Source organism: Zea mays, chromosome 1, assembly GCF_902167145.1.
Source record: "Zea mays cultivar B73 chromosome 1, Zm-B73-REFERENCE-NAM-5.0, whole genome shotgun sequence".
Lineage (NCBI taxonomy): Eukaryota > Viridiplantae > Streptophyta > Magnoliopsida > Poales > Poaceae > Zea > Zea mays.
In genome coordinates this window covers 150663655-150669689 of record NC_050096.1, presented here as the reverse complement: position 1 = coordinate 150669689, position 6035 = coordinate 150663655, and the positions used below count along the sequence as shown (strand labels likewise).

Here is a 6035-nt window from a genome sequence, read left to right as displayed (position 1 = left end):
GAGTTTCTGTGCCTCATACATGCTCTTTGGCAAAACGTGATCCTCTGGAAGCAGGCTACCAATAACCGTCAATAAGCCATCGAATGCGTCTCGACTCATGCTGTACTGCGACTTAAACGCCATTACACGCCCAATGGCATCCAGTTGAGAAACCTTTGTGTGGCCGTGAAGGGGCTTCTGTGCCGCGTCAAACATGTCGTAGAACGCCTTTGGAGTCGGCTCTGGCTCGTCGTCCGTACATCCTCCGGCGTACTGTGCCTCGTGATAGTCGTTCAACATATCCGCTACCCCCGCATCAGCATCATAATGCTCGACGCGTTGTCTCATCACCTCCTCTTACGACGCGCTTCACCATGAAATATCCACTGAGTATAGCCCGACGTAAATCCATTCTTCCAAATATGTTCTACCATGGACTTCTTTGATTTTCTTTTCCGGTTGGCACATTTGCTGCACGGGCATGGGACTAGACTCGCTCCTTTAGCAGTTTTGCCATATGCTCGTTCCACGAAATTATTGGTCTTTCTAATCCATTCAGAGGTGACATCGTTCCTTCCTACACGACCCGTGTACATCCACTTACGGTCCTCCATCCTCTAAAGAATTAACAGAACCCTATCAACAACAAATTTTGGTAGCACCTCCCCTGCACGGGGAGGTGTCCAAAACCTGCAAATAAAAGTAGCAGCACGATGACTGACACCACACATATTTCAACGGCACGATGGCCGACAATCACATCTATATATATTCAATCCACTACATAGCCACATGCAAACTACATTTATATTTTAATCGAATCATTGCCGAGTGCCGAGTGCTATCACTTAATATCAAACCTAACAATTTCATATAACCATATGTAGACCAACTACATATAACTATATGTAATCATTTCATATAACCTAATAATAATCAAATCAATCGCATGTAATTTCGTATAGACCAACCATACACATATATTAGAAATGTATACCTTAGCCAGGGAGGATGGCAGAGATGGCGGGGATGGTCGGAGATTGGCGGGGATGTCCGGAGATTGGCGAGGTCGAGGGCGGGATTGGCGGGGAGATGGCCGGAGCGGCGGTGGTTGGCGGAAATGGCGCGACAGGGAGATGGCGTGGCAGGGCAGGGTGTCTGACACTCGACAAAGACATCTTTGCCAAGTGTCCTGGGTCCGACACTCGGCAAAGACATCTTTGCCGAGTGTCCTTTGCCAAGCACTCGGCAAAGACTGTATTTAGGGTTTTCAAAAAAACTTCGCCGAGTGTCCCACGTGTGGCACTCGGCAAAGAATTCTTTGCCGAGTGTCGTTCTTGGACACTCGGCAAAGTATATTTTTATTTTTTTCCTTACCAAACTTTTTGTGGTATGTTGCTACACTATGTAGACCTACATGTACCATTTTAGCACAATTATAAAATTGTTTGCTATAACTATTAGATTTTGTTCTTTTAATTTAATTTTCTCGGAAAATTCAGATTCGAACTGCAAGTCACTCGAAACATGTAAAACCGTGCATGCAAAAATGATATCCATGGTAGGTAACACAAGTTACGACCGATTTCGGGAACATACCGGAATCTTCGAGCACCATGTTCACTAAACATGACCGTAAACTTGCCATCCAGTTGTTTAAAAATTTTATAAAACACAAACAAAATCAGAAAATCATGAAACTTGTCCACATGTCATGATATTATATGTAGAGGCTGTGATAAAAATTTGAGAATGTTTCGAGAAAGTTGTGACACACTATGTGTAGAAACCTAAGTGACGTACACATGAAATCATAGAGCTTCAATGTAGACCGGCTAGGTTTCTACACATAGTGCGTCACAACTTTCTCAAAACATTCTCAAATTTTTATCTCAGCCTCTACATATGATATCATGACATGTGGACAAGTTTTATGATTTTCTGACTTTGTTTGTGTTTTATACAATTTTAAACAAATGGATGACAAGTTCACGGTCATGTTTAGTGAGCATGGTGCTCAAAGATTCCGGTCTATTCCTGAAATCGGTCGTAACTTGTGCTAAATAACATACATATCATTTTTGCATGCACGGTTTTCCATGTTTCGAGTGACTTGCAGTTCAAATCTGAATTATCCGAGGAAATTCCATTAAACGAACTAAATCTAATAGTTATAGGAAACATTTTTATAATTGTGCCAAAATGGTACATGTAGGTCTACATAGTGTAGGAACATACCATAAAAAGTTTGGTTGGGAAAAGAAAAAAAAAGAAAAAAAAATACTTTGCCGAGTGTCCAAAAATGGCACTCGACAAAGCATGCTCTGCCGAGTGTCAGCCGGTTGACACTCGACAAAGAAGCTTCTTTGCCGAGTGCCAACACTCGACGCTCGGCAAAAATAACAGCCGTCAGCTATAGATGGCTGCTGACGGCCCTTTGCCGAGCGCCGCCGTTCGCCGAGTGTTTGGCCCGAGTGTATTTATGTGCTGAGAGTTCTGTTCTCGGTAAACGCGCTCGTTACCGAGAGCAGGACTTTGCCGAGTGCCCGACAAAAAGCACTCGGCAAAGAGCCGGATTCCGGTAGTGTTACTAGTTCAGCTAAAAATTAGCTCACATTATATGAGTTTAACTATCTAGTTGAAAATTTGGCTAAAAGATTTGCACATCTATTAGGCCATGTTCCAAATATATAAAACTAATATTTAGTGACTAAAATTAACCGAGAGGTTTATGACATATCAACTAATAGACCAACTAATTATTAGCTATACATATCAAATAGCTATTAGTTGTTAGCTACTTCAACCCAGCTAAAACCAACTAATAACTTTTATTAGCTAGCTAATAATTAGCTCTACAGGTTTGGAACATGTTCTCGTTAGATACAGTAGAGCTAATTTTAGGCTTTTAGCTATCTAGCTACTGATTAGATATCGATCGTATTAAATAGACTATTTGGCTAGTGTCCTTCCAGTCACCTCTAGCCAGTGAATAGAAGTTATACACTTTAATATAAAAATCAATACGTCTGCATGGTCGGTGGGCATCTCCATGCATGCATGTGCATACAGCCGTCCACATGATTCCTGTTAGAAATATTCTCAAGTATATTCCATAAATACATTTGTTTCATGGGCTTGTCTGGAAAGTATTCCTCCTCCGGTCCTGCAAATTGATTGGTCCGCACCAGAATGGAGCATTTTAGTAAAACCCTGAGGCCCTGCTCAGTTTGAAGGGACTGGTAGGGGTAAATCTCTTCATATTTAAATTTAAATAGGGAGAAATTCAATCTTCTTCAATCCTCCTCAATCCACTCCTAACAAAACAAACCTAAAAAGAAGTCAGATCCTTCAATAAGGTTGTCCTAACCATGTTTGCAAATATTTAGTTATGATAAAAACATACTCTAGTGACCGTTGTTGTCCGCTATGGTGCAATCTCTCACGAATCAAGTTTATGATCCCACCAACACAAAAGTTTACAATCATAAATACAACAAACAAAAGCATGATCTGAACAAGGCCACCAATTGAAGCAGAGAACCTACAAATTGTTGAGCACCATTTGTGACAACTGGGGACTGTCTGGCCATATGGCCGGGACGGTCCACAGGTATAGCCCGGACAATCCGCGATCAGATTAACTCGAGTGACAGTCCTTATTCTATGCGTATTTATCCAACTAATTGCATGAGAATCTGTTGGGATACAACTAGGAAAGAGTCCAGACATTCCCCTATATATATATGAATGGATACGACCGATTGGCGCACAACACAATCGACCCAAATTAGTTTATTAGTATTGCCTTTACTTTCTTGCCTTAGGAGTAGCAATAATTTAGCCCTAACATTAGTATTCCTTGACTCTATTCTTCATCTCTATTCGACTCTACGTCGTTTAGGGACACCTAGGGTGGACTGTCGACCCTAGAGCACCATTGAAACTCTCCTGCCTGATGGGGTCCCTCCCGAGAGGCGAGTTCTAGGGTTCTCTGTAGAGAAGAAGACCTCTGCATCGCCGTGGACCGTCCGGTGTGACGTAGAGATGAGCCGTTGCTGCAGTGAGGGCGTGGACAGTCTATGCTCAGAGCACCGCTAGGAGCACTACACGACGGTTCACTTACAGCGACCTACAGTTGGTTGCTAAAACGGCCTTCAGCGACCTACGGTTGGTCGCTAAAAACTTTTAACGACCCATAAGGATGGTCGCTGTAAGTGCCGTCGCTAAAAGCTTTAGCGACCGACATCTTTTTAGCGACCGACCGTCCGTTGCTAATATTGTATATTTAGCGACCAACCGTGGGTTGTTGTATTATAGATTTAGCAACCAATCGTGAGTCGTTATATTATACATTTAGCAACCAACAGAAAGTTGCCCCTAGTTATAGTCGTTAATAATGATAGTATACCATTAATTAGCATTCAACAACTGTTATATATACAAAAGTATCACAAATCACCATTTTTTATACACATAATCACATAGATATACAAATTTAATTAGTATTGCACAATGATAGATCCACATCACATAAACCATCAACAAGCACCACAACAAAATCATTCACAAAACCTACACATGTTATTATGTTTTGCACATATTTGCAAACACTTTACAAAATCATTCACAAAAGTACCAACGCTTCAAGTGATTCGCAAAAGCCTTCACAAAAGCACTCCAACTTCTTGTATCCTCTTGTTTTAAGACACAAGCTTGTAGGGGTTGTGATGTCGCCACTTACTTGATGCTAACAAGACACTTCGCCCATAAAAAGATCAATTCTCTTTTTTAATTGCCTGTCTGCAAGACAAGTGATAATTGCAATAAGTAACATGAGCAGTCGCTGATGGCGATGACAATATATAAGTTCTTGTTTACAACGAACAATTTAAAATTAAGCAACAATAATAATATATTCTCTAGCAAATAAATATAAATAAGGATGTTGAGAGACACGTTAACAAAATAAGATGAATATATCCTTTGTGGCCTACCTCTGTGAGTCATTGAAGTAGGCAGGGACCGTGACAACAGCATTCTTGATCGTGCTGCCAAGGTAGAGGAGATCTCTTCGGCTGGTTCATTGGCAAAGTATCATGGCTAGTTCATCCTCCAATTTTGTAGAACATGATGGCTGGTTCATTGGCAAAGCATGGCGTAGTGTAGTCTACAAATACAGTGAACTGGTACAGCAGTACAACTTCATCCAACCGTGTAGACATATTTGACATGGTTAGCATTACAAAAATATTAAAAATACATCTCAATTTTTACGGCCTCACACAGTCAACAAACAATCGTGATTTCTCACCTTGCTTCCTCTCCATCGGAGGTCAAGCCGTCAAGGCATGGGGAGCGTCCATGGGCTAAGGTGATACAGCGACTTGACTTGGACGGTAGTGCAGAGGCTGAAGCGGATGGCAGTGCTGAGGCCGAAGCAGACGGTACTGCAGATCCCAGAGCAGAGGGTAGAGGGCGAACTGTGGACTGCGGACCAGCAGGACTGGACCTGCAAGTGCGACTGCTCGGCCTCCGCTTCTCGTCACCTCGTCGGCCTCCGTTGAGCGGCGACGCAGAGCTATCGCGACAGGGGCAGCGCTGTGGTGGCGGCTGCGCTAGGTCAGGAATCCCGAAGCCAAAGTGCCGAGCGCGGAACACTTGAGTGCTTGGCCGCTGTTGCTCGGTCGGGACAGAGAGGAGAGATGTGAGGGGAGAGAGAAGAGGGAAGGGAGAGATAGAGGCGGTGGCGGCGGCTGGGAGAGAAGCTCCAGGGAGCGCGCGGCTGCTAGGGTTAGGTAGATGGGCCTCTAGTGGGCCTTAAGGTTAAGGAGGGTTTTCTTTTTTTCGAAATGTATTTTTAAATTGCTCAAAAATTCATAAAAAATTTACCAAATAAATAATAAACATTTGAATAAATTATTACGAATGCAAATAAATAATAAACATTTGAATAAAAATTTATTACCCTATTTATCGTAATAACTAAATTCATTATTTTTAGTTGATGGCTTTTATAGTGTTACAACAAATCATCATTGTTACCATGATTCACC

General features: G+C 42.2%; 1 long non-coding RNA gene across 2 annotated transcripts; it reads right to left on the bottom strand.

Moving 5' to 3' along the window:
* Window positions 1-4428: 4428 nt before the first annotated feature.
* LOC109943448 (uncharacterized) lies at window positions 4429-5813 on the bottom strand. 2 transcript variants are annotated; one of them, XR_002266216.2, is made up of 3 exons: window positions 5294-5813; window positions 4977-5182; window positions 4429-4782 (listed from the first exon to the last, which is right to left on the bottom strand). It is a non-coding gene; the product is annotated as an uncharacterized lncRNA (long non-coding RNA). The 2 variants fall into 2 exon arrangements; XR_002266215.2 differs by having other exon boundaries at window positions 4977-5786.
* Window positions 5814-6035: the final 222 nt, after the last annotated feature.